This window comes from Ambystoma mexicanum, chromosome 3p (assembly GCF_040938575.1).
Source record: "Ambystoma mexicanum isolate Mex_15411 chromosome 3p, UKY_AmexF1_1, whole genome shotgun sequence".
NCBI classification, from domain to species: domain Eukaryota; kingdom Metazoa; phylum Chordata; class Amphibia; order Caudata; family Ambystomatidae; genus Ambystoma; species Ambystoma mexicanum.
The window spans coordinates 304,474,845-304,493,815 of record NC_090925.1 but is presented as its reverse complement, the minus strand read 5'-3'; positions in this window follow the sequence as shown (position 1 = coordinate 304,493,815).

The following is an 18,971-nucleotide window of genomic DNA, read 5'->3' as shown; positions in this document are numbered from 1 at the left end:
TGGGGATGCAGAGCAGCAATCTGGTCCTCCCGCAGGAGGAGAGACATCCACGTTTCTCTGGAAGCAAATGCTGCTGCCTGACATACAGGGGCATAATGTATTTATGTATCATATTCATCATTGTTTTACTGTCATTAATGATAAGAACTGCATTTTTTTTTTGGTGCACAAAGCGTTCCAATTCCAGTGCACCCACCTAATGATGCACGCCAGAAACCAACAAAGGCACCCCGACCTTACATATTTATTCCAGTCCCTAGAAGATCTGATGGTGGAATGAATGAACTCGAAATGGATGTGATTAGCAATGACACACACACACTTGTGGTAACAAAGAAACAGAAAAGACAGAGACATGGTCGGCAAGGAATGAATGAAGAAAGGTTACTGACAACCACACGCATGCAAACACTGAATGCACATGGAACAGGCCTAGTGTCAATGACTACAGAACCACAAGCCAAAAAAGTAAAGAAGAGACTGTCTGCCATAAGAAACTCCACAGAAGAGGTTGTGGAAAGACAAGGAGAGTTGGGAAGAAAGCCAACAGAAGCAGCCACATCCAAAACTCTTAAGAAAACAAGAGCCAACTCAGAGAAGCTCTCTGCACGAACACAACTGATAGTAGACTCATTTTGGCCGTTCATAGCCAAAGCAAGGCAAAGACAAGAGGAACTGAAGAATAAAACTGCAGAGACTGTATTGCCAAGCATATATGTTCCAACACAAGTGACCAGAACAAGTTCTACAATGCAGCCATGTACCGGACCAATGTCAGGCTGGTTGGTATGGGCATTTGTAATCAGCACGAGAAAGATGTATGAGGAGAGGGAAAGAGCTGCCAAACTCTTGTCAACTCAAATGGCGCAGATGAGGAAGCCTGCACCATGGACAGAGATACCTGAGAATTCTCCAGAAAGAAAAAGCCATACAGATGCATTCAGGGTTGTAGTCATAGCCAACTACAAGAAAACACTAAGAATCAAGAGAAGCATGCATGAAGATGACAATGAACAAAACGACTACCTGGATAGCACAGCACATCTGGGAAACAACATTTGGTACCAGCACATGAAGGAAGTTGGAAGATGAAGTTCAGAAGGGGAATGCTTTGTTTGTGCCCTCCTACCATACAGCATGGGGAAATCCAAGATCTTCGTAGCTGTAGAAATTTAGGTCCAGACAGCACACTGTCTTTCACACGTAGCCATGTGCAAAACTAGAGGCCAATTTATGGGAAGTTACGATTCCCTAATATGGGCAACTGAAACAGCCTATACCGATGAAGATGATTATGTTAAAGACATTAAGACGAGAAACAGAGCTCATACTAGGAATCATGTGATCAGGTACGAGAAGCCTGGAGTTAAAGGAGCAGAAATAAAATCGGAAGTGAACCAGAGACTATATGTCCAAGGAATAACTCCACAGGAGGCTCGAAAGTGGAAGAACAGAGCCCAAATGCAGATTTGGGGAACAGTGCTTCCACCAGATGGATGGGAGAAAGGAGTGGTGATTTGCAGAGCCTGTGTAATCACTGGACTCTACAAAGAAACTGTTGACATCGTGCAGAATGGATGCAAGCCATTATGGCCAAGACTTGCAAAACTACTGACATGGGTCGAAGACAGAGGGGGACCCTTACAGATAGTGCCGCTGGAGAGCCCAAAGTTCTGCTTCAGAAATAACAGCACAAGAAAGATGGGAGAGAATCAGAACTGTGGACAAGTTTTTGATGCTCCAGGAATGGTTCACGGAACTGCAGTAATTATGGATCATTATTGGGCAGGCAGATCAAAAGCATGCATCAGACTACCAAGAGACTGGGGAGGTATATGAACAATAGTGAACATCCACGTTCCAGCATTGATGATCCTGAAAAGTGACCTGAATATTGACAGTTTCCCGAAAGCAGATGCTCAGCTGAGGAAGAAGAGATCTGTGGAACTGATAACTTAAATGAAGAGACAGAATTACTTCTCTTCTAAATCAGAAGAAGTGTTTCATGCAATCCCATATGAACACAGACTGGTCAGCCTCACCTCATCAGTGTTCACGACGATCTTCATGCAAGAATCCAAGTTGGAGTGAATACTAAATGGTTGCAGATAACTAGTTAGGAGTTACTGCAGACCATCAATACGACCATAACAGGATTCAATGCAATCAAGGAAGAGTTAAGAGACATCTGACTGATGACTCTCCAGAACAGATATGTCCTTGACATGATCACAGCTATGGATGGAGGAGTTTGTGCAAAAATTGGAGAATCATGTTGCACATTTATACCTTCTCACGATGAGGAGAATGGAACCTTAATGGAAGCCATGGGTAAGCTGACAAACCTGCAGAACCAGATGATCGATGAAACTGATGAAGTTGATGATGACAGCTGGTTTGGATCACTATTCTTGTGGGTCCCACAATGGATGGCAGACATATTCAAGTTCCTGGGAGCCCTGCTAGTTATGCTTTTACTAGGATTTTGTGTTATCAAGATAATAATTTCTCAATGCCAAAAGACTGCGAAAAAAGCCATGAGGATGAAGATCATGATATATGTCAAGCCAGGATGGAAGCCCAAAAACCTGACTGATGAAGAAATAAGAGACTTTATGAAGGCCAGCATTCAAACACCAGAAGGAACACAGTTTCTCTATCTTAGGAAGCACATAAAGTATGTGGGAAGATGGATTTACTGTAGCCCAAATGGACAATGTCAACTAGTGACATGGAATAAAGATGAACATGTAAGGACAGTAGGAAGCCTGAAAGGAGTAATAAACATATGGACTCCAAAAAGACACTTCTTGAAACCATCATGTATAGACCCAGAAGATGAAGAAGGAATGAACCCAGGCGATGGAGTGAAGATAAATACAGAAGAATCGAGTAAGATGAATCCAAAGACGGAGGTGAAAGTGGTCGATGAATCGCCCAGAGGGGGGAGTGTAGAGGAGGTCCTAAATAAAGTTTGCACTCCAGTCCCCCATTTTGAAGTACCAGGAACGTTCACATCAAAATATGTGACATATGATGAGCAAATAAACCAAAAGAGACCTGCAGTAGGGCTCTGCCCAGTACCTATCAGAAGAGCAATACCTATTGAAGTACTAATACCCACAAAACCATGCACAGCACGGTATCCATTAAGAAAACCCTACTAGAAAATGAGACAAAATGAAGAGTGCCTAAGTACAGTCCCGGAAGAAACCAAAAAGGTCTTAATGGAAGACGAATGGTGATGTCACGAGGAACCCGGGCAGACTCACAGATAGAAGAAATGATGACCCGAGAAAGACACAAAGGGACGAAACGCCATGAGTAAGGCTATTGCGGGCTTAGACAAAGGAATATGGTCCAAAATGTAAGAGAGTTAAGCTGTAAGCAAAATGAACACAGTCGATCAGTTTACACCTGTACATATGCATGGATTCCAAGAAAGCTAAGAAAACAGTGCAGCTTGCTATGCTAAGTAGAAGAATAGTGTGGCAAGCATCATTATACATAAATCTACCTCACACAAAGTACTTTAGCATAAGAATATTCCACTTTGCAAACAAAGCAGAATCAACCCAGGTTAGTAAAGGCCGAATGAGCAGAGATTCAAATTTAACAAAACGAGGAAGAGACGGCTGAATCAAAACTCAGCAGTAGCAACTCGTGCCAGGGAAGCCAAGGTCATACCAATAGACGAGGCAAACAGTAGCTACATATAATTGAAACTTAAGAACAGAATATCCTGCCTCCGAAAGGTCAAGATAAGGAGGCGTAGGCAGGTGGCAAGCTAAATAAGAATCAAATGCACAAATTGAGAGAAACTAAACAAATTCACGGTGTGGGAAGCACGTGACCAGCCGAGCGAGAAGAAGCACGGGTTCACACCTACGCTTGGCATCCAGCCAGGCAGAGATATCAGAACTTTTCCAGACAGAAGATGCAGTTTCGAGGCCAACCACAGTGAAATAATTGACGCATAGTTGCTGAAGCGATGATTGATTTTAACCATAATTGGAGAAAGGCCGGGAAACTAAGTGGCACCCCGCACTTGGCCGACCATTCTGCGTGCTGCTAAGCGAATTGGAAGAATATGCATGGGGTTGGTACCAACCCAATCACAACAGACCAAATAATCTACGGTCCTATAGTTAGTAGAACCAATGAGATGTTGTACTTTTAGTGACATTTTCAGTAGTCATTTCTGAAAATGGGGGTTAGATGGCCATCGGACGGTGTTTACCCAATCCCCTCACCCCGTTACCATACACAGATATAGTACCTATATTAAAGGTACCTTTTCCTAACCAATAGAATTGCATGTTAACTTTTGAGTGTTAAACATCAATTATGATGAGTTTTGAGCATAAATGTTGCAACTTGTATGAAAGTCATTGGAGTTGAAGCGAGAAGGACGATTGCATCACTGCTGATTTCCATGACTCCACGTTTTTTGCACTTGTCATTAAACAAACTCCCTTTGCCAAACCATTGAGTTGTCCTTATTGATTGGTGTTGGAGTAATACATCTGCACCCCATCCATTTCAAGGGTGCAGCTATCTTGTCTTAAAGTACTTCTGAGCAAACCATGGCTCTATGGGCCTGCCGGGGGTCTCAGACTACAGGGGTATGAGGACATACCACATGGAGGTTGTCGTCCATGTCAAAATGTTCTTCCACGTGGCCCTCCACATCGCTGTGGGTGGCCGAGGCAGCTAAATCCCCAATAGCATTGGTGGCAGCAGACTGTGTGCCATCACCTTCTGCCTCTACAACAGTGGATGACTCTACTGTGGCAGTGTCGTCGGGTGGTGTCTCACTTGGAATTTCCTTCTCCAGTGGCCTGCCCTGTACTGCTGGTACTGACCTTTGTGGCAGTGTGGGCATTGGTGTAGCCCTGGAGGTGGATGGTTCTGTGCCTTTTCAGCTGGCCTTGAATCGTTTGGAGGATGTCATGGCCTGTGCGGTAGGCTCCTGGCCTTCACTGTTTGCATCTGTGCCTGTGGTGGAACAAGAGATGCAAGGCATCAGTGATGGTGGTACGTGCAAGATGCATACATTGGTGTTGTTCAGTATGTCATGTTTCATGCATTGCATTCTTGTAGGTGTGACGCACAGGGTACTTGCAATGGGAGGGCCATATTGGCATACGTCGTGGACTCTCCTTTCTGGACTGATGTGTACTATGTGGAATACCATTGTATTGAGGTTTGCGTGATGTGTGACATGTGGTTTTTTCCTGTGTGTTGGGTGTCTGTTGGTAATGGAATTGGCACGCAGCATGTATATCATTGTGCCAGGGTTTGGCCCACCATCTGGACATGGATCTGTATATGTGTGTATGATGGGCCATGCATTGACTTAGTTCACTTTCACATCTGTTGTGCTACGTCATGCTTTGGTTCTCTGTGGTTTGTGGGGACACTCACCTCCATCTGCCGATGACGCCGCACCCGCCTCCATGTCTCTGAATCCATCAATCAACTCCATATTGATTGTGGTGCTACATGTCTCCTCCCATCTTGACAGTTTGGTGGGAGAGTGGTCGCTGCAGCCTGTTGCCATGGCCTCCCTGCAGTTATCAGAAAGGATGTTCCGTACGCAGAGACGTAGATCGTCCCACCTCTTTTTCACATACTTCATGGTGCGGGTGGTGGTGCCAACCGCAGCTACCTTCCTCGCCACCTCCTCCCATATTTCTTTTTTGCGCAGTTGGGCTGCGCACTTTAGGTCATTAGCAAAGACCTCATCAGCATGGGCCACCAGCGGGTCCGCTAACATATTGAGCTCCTCGTCCGAGAAACTCTTCTTGCGCAGGCGGCGGGTGTACTTCCTAGTGGCCTTCAACCTTCTTTCCTGATTCTGCCTTCTCTCCACTCAGTATCAGTGCTGTGTTCGAAGGATTGCAATGGATTGTGTTTTTTAAGATGGCCGCCGGTGCATTTCCCGTTCCGGCGCGATGACGTTACTTCCTGGTCCAGTCTTACAAACCTGGTATGTACATGATGGTATTACCGGGTCCGTTATTAAGGGGTTGCTCTGGGCGGAGGCGGTGTCAGCGGGTTCCATGATGCCGCTATCATGGGGTTGGGGGATCTTTAGCGGCATGGTGGTGCAGCCATTACCGGCATGGGCATTCGCGCGTGCTCTCGTAATCAGCCGCTATTTGCGGTGTCGATCGTACACGGACGTGCTAATAACACCATGCCGGTAATGAGTGTTTTTACCGCGAGTCTCGTAATGAGGCCCCATGTCTTTGAAATACATAAAATAAATACTAATTTCCCCCCTCCTGCCCAGGACGAGCTAAGGCGGGGCCCTAACCAATCATCCTGGACGCTCATGACTGCTTCCCCGATTTTTGCCAAAGAGTACTATTTTAAATATCAATGTGTCTCATTTTCTTATCATCACCTGATTGCATTCTTAACTATCCAATGCCCACATGGTATTCTTGCACAGTTTTCTGAAGCGCTTGACTGCCGTATTACCTCTCTTCTTCCCTTAACTATGCCATTTTCTTCTCCTATTTGACTTTGACTTCCATCATTCTACTTTTCATGTACACTTCCCCTTTCTTCTTAATTTGGGTTCATTTCATCTGGTCCCATTCTCTGATCCACCTTCCAATAAGTCTTGTTCCACTGTCAACTTATCTTCTACCATGTATTGCACTCAGTGACTTCTGTCAGTTACATACTTATGATGGCTTATTTGACACAATTCCCTATCACTTTACCTAGTCTTCTTTTCTTCCTGCTGCCCCTTCTACGGATGAGTCATGAGAGCCAAACAATAATGAAACTCCAGTATCCACTTTTTCTTCGAACACGATCTCTCCTATTCTGCACGGAGACATTAATCCACACCATGCATTTACTCCATTTAAGGATACTGGTAGATCATAACTAGACCAACTTCACTCCTCCCTCCCCCTTAAAGCCACTCCACCATAGCCCCCTCCCTCCAGTCCTTTCTGCATGCTGCCTGTGACAGAATGCCACCTGTGAGAGTGTACTAGGCTGAGCTTGTTTGATTGTTCATACACAATGATGCTGATAAGGAAATCGCAGTAAGTGAGATCTGCTTAACAGACCTCGCTTTCATAAATGGTCCATGACAAAAAGAATAGTACACATGTGTTGTTTTTGTTGGACTCTTATATACTGACAAATCAGCCACTGGCATGTTTGGAAACGAGTAATATACATGTTGCTGGCAAACAGTCTGCCAAAACGAATTCCCTACTTAGCAGCACCTGGGGGACAGGTTCCAAGGAGCTCCAGTCGATTCGTTCACAAAACCGTGTAAACCTAATTTTGATTTCCAAATCTGCCACTAAGGAGATAGCAATCTACCAATTAGAGACCACATTCATGGCTACCTCAGAAAGGTACATTTCAAAGGATTTCTTACTGGCATCTATAAAAGCAAAGATATTATAAGAATTCATATTGGCCTTGTGTGGGAATAAACATGGGAATACCTTTGAAAGTAGTAAAGCAGTTTTCATACAAAAGCGTACATCCCCCAGGCCGGGTGGTAGCTTCATTGATAAATACATGTAAGGCATATTTCGGTTGATATTGTGGCCTATGGGAATATACAAGTATGCTGGACAAAACTCTTATCATGTCTTTATTTCATCAGCCTGGTTTCTATTGACTGGTTCAGCTGCTGGAGGTTTTGGGTACCGTGAACCCCTGTCTGAGGCTACGTTTCAGTGAAATGTGAAATATCAGTCTTTGAAGTCCCATTGTTCTCTCTAGTAAGGCTTATCACCTTCCCAAGAGGACAGGATATACCCCAAGCGATTAAGCTGAGAGCCAGTACTTCAAAGGTAAGCTCTCCCAGGACAATGGAGTGGTTATGTCAGGGTGGTCATTGCTGGAATCTTTTACATGTTAGGCAGACAGAGCAGAGCGAGGAGTTATCTTATCCCTGAGAGACTTTGCAGCCAAGAGATTGCTTTTACCATCTTCAGATGTCAAATGCTAACCAGAATGCATGTGCCTCCTGCCCACTTCCTGCAGACAACGCACTTTGGGGTTGGCATCACCATGCAATGAGTCTTACCACAGCAGTCAAGATAGGAACCTTACAAAAGGCTTGGAATGGATCAAAGCTCTATGTCAGATTGACTATAAAAGAGGATAAACCCTTGCCTCCTTAATTGAACCATCTTTTGACATCAGAATTATATGAAATCGTATTGGAGTGTAATCTGCCCAAAGTCCTGTGCCATTGAGGTGATGATAATGACACTGAGTATGGAGCAAGACCCTCCCCTCACCTATCCAATAGGACAATTTTCATCTCCTGTTGTTTGGACAATGTCTGTCTGCTCGAACCCTGGTTAACAGGACTTTACTTGTTGGAAGTGGAAGACCCTGAAAGTGGTGTCTGGCAGCTTTCCCATTTGGGAAGGGTATATATAGTACCCGCCTTATCCTTGTAGACCCTGGTCTGATTCTAACAGCAACCTAGGAAGATATAAATAGCTCTGCGCTCTCTTTATTGCTTCGATCCGCTTGTGAGCCATGATGACCTGGACATCATCTGCCTGTCCCAAGCGTCTTTGTGCCAAGTTCTGTGGCATGTGTTGTGCAGAGTCGACTCGTTCACAAACTATATTTAACATGAGGGAACCCTATAGTGCCAGGACTTAGCGCAAAGAAATACTATTATAACAAGAGGTGTCCTACTAGTTAGTTTCTGAGACTATTTTGATTCTCTATAATTTTGATCACCCTTACGTGGTGTTCATAGTTTGTGTCACTTCCAATTCGTTTGCAAAAACAATTTATTACACATAATTGAGTAGGGAATTTCTCATTGCCCGTAGCATTTATAATATATTTTTTTTAATGGCGCGAGCGGTCAGAGCCTAATATTTGTCATTCCTCATTGCTCCCTAAATTTTTGTTTTTTTAAAGTACTTTTTTTTCAGAAAAACACAATATAATTCTCATACATAAAGGGTGCAAAAGTGGACCACATGTGTATTAACAATACATACATAGAAAAAGTTCATCATCGCATTTCATTAACAAACAAATGATAAAAGATACTGAAAAGCTACTCAGTTTGTTTTGAGCCTCTACGTCTATCCTATTTCCATACGGCCTGAGTCTAATCAAACTGTATGTTTGGTGGACCAATGCTTTAGTCGATGTCATTAGTGTTTAGTTGTGGATGGAGTGCCGCACCAGATGCCATTAGTACTGGTCCGTTATGGAGACGTTTCGGCAGGAAAATATACTTCTGATGCCTTCTTATGGACTGGATTGGGTGTCCCTGCAAATGGGAAAGGTGGGCAGTTAATTATTTATGGTGCGTTCTGTAGCAAGTGACGACACAAAAGGAGGGGAACGGTCAGACAAGCGGCCTCGTGGTGGCCTGATGTCCACTGACCTCTAATGAAGCTCCCTTCTGTGTGTTGATGAATTAGCAATGAAGTTAGAGTCGGAGAGGCTTCCTGTGACTCTGTATAAGGTAGAGGCACCCGTAGGCTCTTAAGGGCCGGCTGGAGGAGCCATCCTGCTTGGTTTGGGTCTGGAAAATTAGGCACTGCTGGTCACTATCTAGGAATAGACAATGGGGGTCAAGGTAAGTTGCTGTTGTGCCCCCCAGGGGAAACTTATAGAAGGATAACGTTTTAAATCCAACTAATGACAAAGCGTGTCTGGCTATGAAATTACCTTAGAAGTACAAATTATAAATAATCACAAAACACATCCCCACATAACATGGCATGGTCTTGGCTAGCATTAGAGCAAATCAGAATACATTTCAGGGTAATAGTGAATTTGGACAAAACACACCAGCATATTGAGTCACCATGAGACGTTAACCATACACATTGAGAAAGATCCCCCATATGTCCATAAACTTTTCAGTTAGATTTTCTTCTGTTTCTTTCTCTTATCCTTTTCTGGTCTCTTTTCAATTTCCTTTCTTGTTCTACCTTTTCTTCTTATTTATGTTGTGTTATGCATTATCAGATGGGTTTTTTCTTCTTTTTCTTCTCTTTTGGACTCAATCGTGTGACCATGTTTGTACTTTTATGTAGCCTGTTTATTTCTGATTGTATTGCAAACTTTATTGGTGAAAATAAAATATATAAAGATGAAAGTTAAACAAAAATACCTTAGAAGTGGTTAGTGTCTTGGAGGTGCGGGCTTACCACTAACCTGACACCAAATCACCACCTCTGACTCCCACATCAACATTGCTGTGCACAAATAACAAGAGTGAAAGGTATCTGTAGTGGTTACCTTGCTTGGTTCCTAGTGCCCTAGTAGTAACACTTAGAAGTCCACTCCATACCTTTCTAAAGAACATAACACTTTGAACCTGAACATTGCTGTAGAGACTATTGCCTTTCCAAATCTACCATCAGCCGCAGGGGGCTGCTTTTCTCCAAATGATTCTGCATACTCATACACTGCACACCCCTGCATAGTCTTCCTTTGCAGGTGTGGGTTATTAGTGTGTTTAGTCATGTTTATGTATGTTTATTTTTATTTAAGCCTCCATTTGGTGAGAACTTTGATTGGACATTCTTTTATTTTGGTAACGCAGTACAAGTACAAATGTGTTTTGATCTTTCCATGCTAACTCACATCTCTCCTGCGGAGTCTGGCCTGCCCTCGGCACACATTACCACAAGATGCTTGAGAGCTACACCCATCAGGCTGGGTCTGTTCCACCTTTATAACGGGGATATTGTGGTGCAGTAGCGGTGTGAGGCTGAATAGGAGTTTAGGAACCACTACGCATCCCTGTGCTCCTGCAGAGCAGTGAACGTATTATTATACTGCCTGCTGTGTAAAGCCGAAGGTGGATGAGAAAAGACTCACTCCTCCACTGATGGAGAGACCCTCTAAACCTTACTCTTCTACTATGATGGAATTTTGTAGTACGCCAAATATCTTTATTTCAAAAGCATATCCACTATTTTTGGCCATCTGAGCTCTGCCTTCCACTTGATCATTCAAATATTTTACTGTGACTTTTTTTAACATTGATAATTATTTCATTTTTATAATTGACCATTTTACTTCTGCCTTTATCCCCACTGCTCTCTCAGTGACCTCTAATTCTCCCACGGCCCCTGTTTTCCTCTTTCCTGCTTATCACTCAGACATCCTTTTGACTCTATATAGAGTCACACAACCATTCAATATTCTCCCGACCCCTTTATCACTCTGCCTAATTTATCATGTACTGTTCTCTCATTTAGAGCCTCTTGAACCTCCCGCTGTCGACTGCAAATTGTTGTCTCTTTCAAGTAAGCTATTATCATTAATTTTCTGAAAAAGCCCTTCTGTCATATCACATGACACCTCTCTCCCTTTCACTTACTCTTTGTTTTCTTAATTTCCTTAATTTCCTGACCTGCTGGCATGTCTTCAACTATCTTCCTTACCGAATCCTTGCTTGTTCATCATTTCACTTTTGCCCAAAGTCCCTCCCTGCCCCCTGTTTCTGCACATTGTGCCACTTGGAGGCTGCAGCCAGTAAGGAGGAAGAAAGGGGAGATGTGGAACTTCCTACTTCTTGCTCAGCGCATTTGGAGCAAGCCTCATGGTTTTCTTTGGGCAAAAGTGTTGTGGCTGAGAAGATGCGGCCCTGTAGAACTGGACAAGGCGATGGTGGGACTGAAGGCTGGAGGGAGGAAGGGGCGGGGCCAGAGGGACGGTTGGCAGTTAGCCTGAGGTAAAATAAAGGAGGCAGACATACGAACCCACCTTATGTCATCTTTTCATGAATGAGCATATTCAAAATATAACATCTGGCGACGGGGAAATGGTCCACACCTGAGGTCCTGTGGAAGAGAAGACACAGCCAAAGGAGAAAAATTGACCGGCCCACGAGTAGCACACAACTGCTCGGGGTGACGGGAAAGTTTTGGCCTGTGGAGGTGGTCACGAGAGAATTAGTGACCCGCGGAGAGGGTCAGAGAAGGCGCAGCTCGAGGAGGCGGCCGATGCAAATAGAAGTGGAGAGGGAGAGCTGCAAATGACAGGAAAAGAGGGAGCGACCCGCGGAGGAGGTTCTCGTGAAGAATCGGGAAAGTGGTGAGGAGGACTGCTGCCGGTGAGAGAGCACAAACAAGAGTGAGGAGGAGGAAGCCGTGGGAAGAAGCCACCAGCTGATGAATCATCTGAAGAAGATGGCTGTAAAGTGAGGTAACGTAACGGGGAGTGCAAGTGCTGCCACCCAAGGGAGAGGAACAGCCTCACTTACGTGGTAAGAAGCGCTGCACAAGCCTCACTAATGAAATGCAGCGCGTATTAAGGAAACTACACAAGCGCACTTGAAAACGAGGAATGAATTTCCACTTCAAAAAGAGCAATTTATTCTCACTTGAAAACGAGGAATTAATTCCCACTTCAAAAAGAGGAATTTATTCTCACTTGAAAACGAGGACTGTATTCCCACTTGGAAACGTGGAATGATACTAATCATACTCGTACTGTATATCCCTTCAATGACATGCTGTGCATAGTAAGAAAACTTCAGCTTCCCACTTGAAAGCGAGGATCATACTGTAATACCATAACGCTTACCTGTCATCACAGCACGTGCAAAATAAACGTGCACAGCCAGGTGAAGGAGACATAAAAGTGCATAAACCTGGTGAATACTGCACATGTAAGACGGGTGGATGCACACCGTCTACACACCTGGCAGAGAAAGAAAGTGAAAGTTAGTGAAGCATCAATCTTGAAACAACAGGGCTTGGTTCACGTATGAACTGACAGTGGGACACACATACATCTAAAAAAAATAAATGCAGAAAAGAAGGGTGAACTCTTTATAACACAGGGACAAGCAACCATGTCTCTTGGTGGCGTAGGAGGAGATGCTATGCCAGTTCAAAATGTGGCGGGGGCAGGTCCTACCAACCCAGTTAATTATCTACGCCACCCAAACCCATTTATTCTTGAACCACAAGAGGATCAAGGGCAGAGATGGCAATAATGGATGGAAGAATTTGAAGAATTATTGAGAGCAGTAGGGAACCAAGATGCACCAAACAAGCGCGACATATTCACAGATATAGTGGGGAAAGAGATGAAAAGTGTCATTAAAACCATTCCAACTCAAGAAAGAACAATGTATCAACTCATAACCACTGCCATCAATGAACGACTGGTAGTCCTTCCCAATCGGAACTACGAGCGTTATATATTTAACCAATGCACGCAGGCACCCCATGAAACTATTGCCCAATTTGTTTTATGCTTACAAAGAAGATTAAATACTGTGAATTTGCAACTTTCAATGATGAGGTATCAATTAGATTAAGAGTGATTGATGGGTGCATTTTGTTGCTATTTCGAAACACCTCCAACTCAAGAAAGAACAATGTATCAACTCGTAACCACTGCCATCAATGAACGACTGGTAGTCCTTCCCAATCGGAACTACGAGCGTTATATATTTAACCAATGCACGCAGGCACCCCATGAAACTATTGCCCAATTTGTTTTATGCTTACAAAGAAGATTAAATACTGTGAATTTGCAACTTTCAATGATGAGGTATCAATTAGATTAAGAGTGATTGATGGGTGCATTTTGTTGCTATTTCGAAACACCTCCAACTCAAGAAAGAACAATGTATCAACTCGTAACCACTGCCATCAATGAACGACTGGTAGTCCTTCCCAATCGGAACTACGAGCGTTATATATTTAACCAATGCACGCAGGCACCCCATGAAACTATTGCCCAATTTGTTTTACGCTTACAAAGAAGATTAAATACTGTGAATTTGCAACTTTTAATGATGAGGTATCAATTAGATTAAGAGTGATTGATGGGTGCATTTTGTTGCTATTTCGAAACACCTCCAACTCAAGAAAGAACAATGTATCAACTCGTAACCACTGCCATCAATGAACGACTGGTAGTCCTTCCCAATCAGAACTACGAGCGTTATATATTTAACCAATGTACGCAGGCACCCCATGAAACTATTGCCCAATTTGTTTTACGCTTACAAAGAAGATTAAATACTGTGAATTTGCAACTTTTAATGATCAGGTATCAATTAGATTAAGAGTGATTGTTGGGTGCATTTTGTTGCTATTTCGAAACACCTCCAACTCAAGAAAGAACAATGTATCAACTCGTGACCACTGCCATCAATGAACGACTGGTAGTCCTTCCCAATCGGAACTACGAGCGTTATATATTTAACCAATGAACACAGGCACCCCATGAAACTATTGCCCAATTTGTTTTATGATTACAAAGGAAGATTAAATACTGTGAATTTGCAAGTTTTAATGATGAGGTATCAATTAGATTAAGAGTGATTGATGGGTGCATTTTGTCGCTATTTCGAAACACCTCCTAAAAAAATCTCTCCCTCTGAAAGAAGTCCTGAAGTTAGCAAGGATATATGAAAGGGTTGATACACAGGCAACTAATATTGAAAATCAAAAGAAGTTAGACACAATAGCCATTGTGTGACCAAACATACAAGGGCAGTCATGGTACACAAGCATGCCAACCCGTCAAGACACATGGAGAAGCATTTCAAAAAAGGTAGCAGGCGCTCCTCTCCAGAAAGAACATGGCATGATAACCTGTTCTGAGATGAGAGTTTGCAGCACACGCTTTTTGCTCACTGTACCTTTCACAGATGGGAAATATCCATTTGCATATCAGTCTTTGTCCCGCCCACATGGGCAGTCCAGCACCGAAATGGTATGGCAATTCCTCTCTAAGCAAGAGTACCAAAAGCAACCCCATACACGTGTTTCAGCCTTGTTGGGCCTCATCAGTGAGGTGAAGCTTTGTCTCTCTGAGCACAGTGAGCAGGGTGTCCACGTCTGGTTGCCCCCAGGTAACTCAGGGTGACCAACCCCAAGTTCCTTTCAAATATTTCATAAAAGGTAGCAGGCGCTCCTCTCCAGAAAGAACATGGCATTGAAGTGGGAAAAGTGAACAAAAGGCTCCCACCAATCCCCTCTCAACCCTGGCCTAGAGGATCACGGCCCAGACACCCGCCACAAGAGGAGTTTGCCCATCTCCCAGACGACCAAGTACCCTGGTACAAGAACATACGGATGTGCCCACTCGCGTGCCCACCCGCCTGCCCACCAGCCTGCCCTGCACATGCCGACACCTGCGGCATGGATGGACTCGACTGAACCATCCAGCACCAAATCAACACATCGTTAGAGATGCCATGACGACCTAGCCAACGGTCAGCACACTCGTGCAAACATACACACCGGACACTCCCACACCAATCCACACGAAGAACATACTCAGTGCTATGACATAGGCGACGGACACACCCACGGACGTGCATCTTTATTATTTTCCACATAGGCTTTTCAAAATGCAGAAACGCAAGACGCATAATGAACTCATCTAAAAAGGCTTGCTCACGCTTCTTCTAAACCCATGTACCATAATGAGAAATATAACAAAGACACGATACTGGGGATAGAGAAATATGATACCATAACCTAAAGCGCTCTGTATCAAACGGTTCCACCTATGCACCAGGCCCAAGTAGGCCGCAAGCAAAAGCCTCCATGAACGTTGAATGAGCAAGAGTTCGGTTGCTGACCCTGCAGAAGGAGCCCAGCGAAAGCAGACAGTCAAGGGCACAACGTTGCAAACTCTCGTACCGCAAGCCGACGCCAAGGTCACACCTGCAAGATAAGCCAGGCACACAGTGAGAAATGCAATATTAATTGTGCAGAATTCTGCCTCAACCACGGTCCCACCTCACGTGACCAAGCCGAACCTGATAGGGTGCCAAGCCCAGGAGGAAGAAGGCGCCTGGATCCCCCGTCTCAAGACACAGGCAGATACAATTAAGCGACTCAATGGACATCTGCGGCGGTGGGAGTAGTCGGCCTTCCTGCTTATGAATAAATCCTCACATTGTCTGCACATACCCATAGTGAAACATTGTTGCAAATGACAGGTGCACCGCGAGCTGGGAACAGCGATGGTCCCAGACTGGGGGGGCTCGCGGGTGAACCAATCAGAACATGGGGCCCTTATCACTGACGCCATTAACATTGACCAATCCTCAGGGGTCTTCATGTAACAATTTTTATGTATCAAACTGAAGGGACAACCCACGTATACCACCTGACTGACCCTTAACCAATAACAACGTTCTCTATACGTATGCTATACTAACCCTACCACTCGGGGAACCAATCCAGAGTGGAGATAGGTTTTTTGCTAACTTTCTCAGGCGACGCAAGTAGCGCGTCATGCTAAGGTAAAAAGGGCCTGCGAGCCCCACGATGTTGAAGAGAGTGTCAGGACGGACGCGTACGATCCTTGACCCATCCCTGCCGTTTTGTTTAATAAACAGCAGAATCACCTTGCTTCTTGCGTGTGTCTCATACTCTATCTCTTTTGGGATATACGGGAGGAGTTGGGGCCTCCCTGCCCGGAGGTCCGCGGACGGCCCAGCCGACCCCGGGAGAATTTCCCCCCGACAAGTTGGAGGCACTGCTGAGATCTGTTTAAGGTCCGCTTTTATTTTTATTTTTCCAAGTACTCCCGTTGCGAGGAGGCCCGGCGGCACGGCCCCCTCTGCCGCTGCCCCCTTTTGAGGACTACAGGACCATCGCGGAACTGCGAGAAGACCGGACAGCGCAATCCGGATATTGGCCCTCGGGAGCCGGTTGAGAAGTATCCCGCCCGCGGTTGGCGAGTGTCCAGACGTAGTCCAGACGAGGGGAGGTGGCGAGCCGCTTGGAGGGGTGCACGCAGTCGAGCGGCCCCGCATCAAGAGAACTTGGTGAGTATGCCACACACAACAAGCAATGTGAAATTGTGAGGGAGGGGGAGGAATTGAATACGGGAGGTATTACACAGGTGCGCGGCGAAGGTTTGATAATTTAGTGTTGGCAATAAAATGAATGGTAGCTGGACGAGTGCGAGAGCAGTCCGCTACATTACGGGAGAGAAGGGGGCGGAGCACGAAAACATCACGTGCGGCCGCTCATAGACACTGATTGGCCTAGGTCGCGACCATGTGTAAGGGTGTGTGTGTGTGCGTGGTTTCCTACGATTTGGCAATTATTGATCAATGAGTAGATGAGGATCCCTATTGATCGAGCAGGAAACTCGATAGATAGATGACGTTTCCCTGTAGGCGGTAGCTAGCTAGTTGCCCAATACGGAAGATAATTGGCTGGTTAAGCCCTCCTGTCGAGGGGCGTATCACACGCGAGGTGACGCAGCGTGCGCAGTCCGGTTATATTATTGATTACCTTGTTCCAGGAGTGACAGGAAGACAGCTGTGGGGTTAACGGGGGTTTATTGCAAGTGTATTTTGGACTTAAAGAATATATGAAGAACTTACCAGTAGTTCGAAGAGATCGGTGACGTCACCAGCAGGGCTTACATAAGACATCTCGAGAACCAGGCATCTTTATTTTTGAGTGGCGGGGAGGAGAGCTGTGTTAAGGGCGTGGAAACGGAGGTACACGGTAATGAGTTGATCGGGGGAAGGCGAAAAGGGGGACGTGGCTGCGCACGGAGAACGCTGGCCACGGCAGGTGTAGAAGAGGGAGGAGGAGCAAGTGAAAATAGGACGGCAGTATAAGAACGTAACAAGGGGTACGCAGCCGCAGGGGGCTACGTGCGCCTCGGCCGCAGGGGGCCGTAAGGGTGTTGTATAAAGGAAGAAACAAAAGAAAAGAAAATACAAATGTAAATACTATATTTTAGTAATTTTTCCTTAGCGGACTATCGCAAGTCCCCAAACTTACGGGGCCAGGTAAAGATATAAGGCTGTATATTGTAAACTGCTAGTAAGATAACCGCTACCAAATAGGGGAAGGGTAACAAGTGGAGCGCTACTATGTCATACGGGACAGGATCGGGGGGATGGGGGAACACCCTCACTACCCCGCTGCAACACATATGTAAAACACTATCACCCCATAGGGAGAAATTGATCAAGTTCAGCATAGAATGGACACAGGGGACGGACAACAAAATGACGACACCATGCCCGCCTAATGGTAGCTTCGATCCATATACCCAACACTCACTATTAAACCATCTGCACAATACATACAAGGGGAAGAAGTTGACGCACCACGTGGAGGTGTTCAACTTATGGAGGATGTTCAAAGGGTCCCGACCAGGACCAAACGGAATGTTCATTGTAGGGGAAAAAACGGGAGATAAGGAGATTAAGGAGGAGGGAGAGAATGGGGAAAAGGAGAGTGAAGGCACACAGAACACGGGGAAAGGACAAGAGGGAGGAGAAAAGAGTGACAACTCAACCGAAAATGAAATAAAAAAGGAACAGAGCGACGATATACCTCTAGCGAAGGTAGTGAAAACAGAGGGAGGGGGGTTGTATCCTTTAAGAGAACTAGGAGAAATAGCAAGAGAACAATTAACGGCGGCTGAGGGGTACTCGAACCCGGCATACAGCCCGCCTCCATATACAGCTACAGGAGGCCACACGGGAGGGGAGCGAACTAGTACAACGGGATCAGCCCATAGGAAGATGCTATCAGGGGAGGGGAGGACTGAAGAAGAGCAGACTACGGACGTAGCAAATGATGAGTGGGTAGCTGCGCAGATACTATTAAAATTACGAGGTTCATTAACAGGAGAAGAGAAGGAGGTGGTAAGGAAAATGGAAGAGGATAATACCAGGGAGAGTGAAATGGAAGGGGAAGAGGGGAAAGGAAAGGGGGAAGAGCTGTTAAGACAAAAGGAAGATACTTTGGAGGAACGATTAGCAGAATTGAGGGATGAGCAGAATGCACTGATCAAGCAGCTCGAGAGGGGGGAAAGAGAGAGAGCATGGGAAAGGAAAGAAGGTAAGAATGAGTTGGAAAAAATGAGGGAAGGAACTGAGGAGCAAAGGAGAGAAGCCGAAAGGTTAAAGGCAGCAGCAGAAAGGGTATCAAGAGCAGCACTGCGCGACAGGAAAAAAGAGGAAGAGGAGA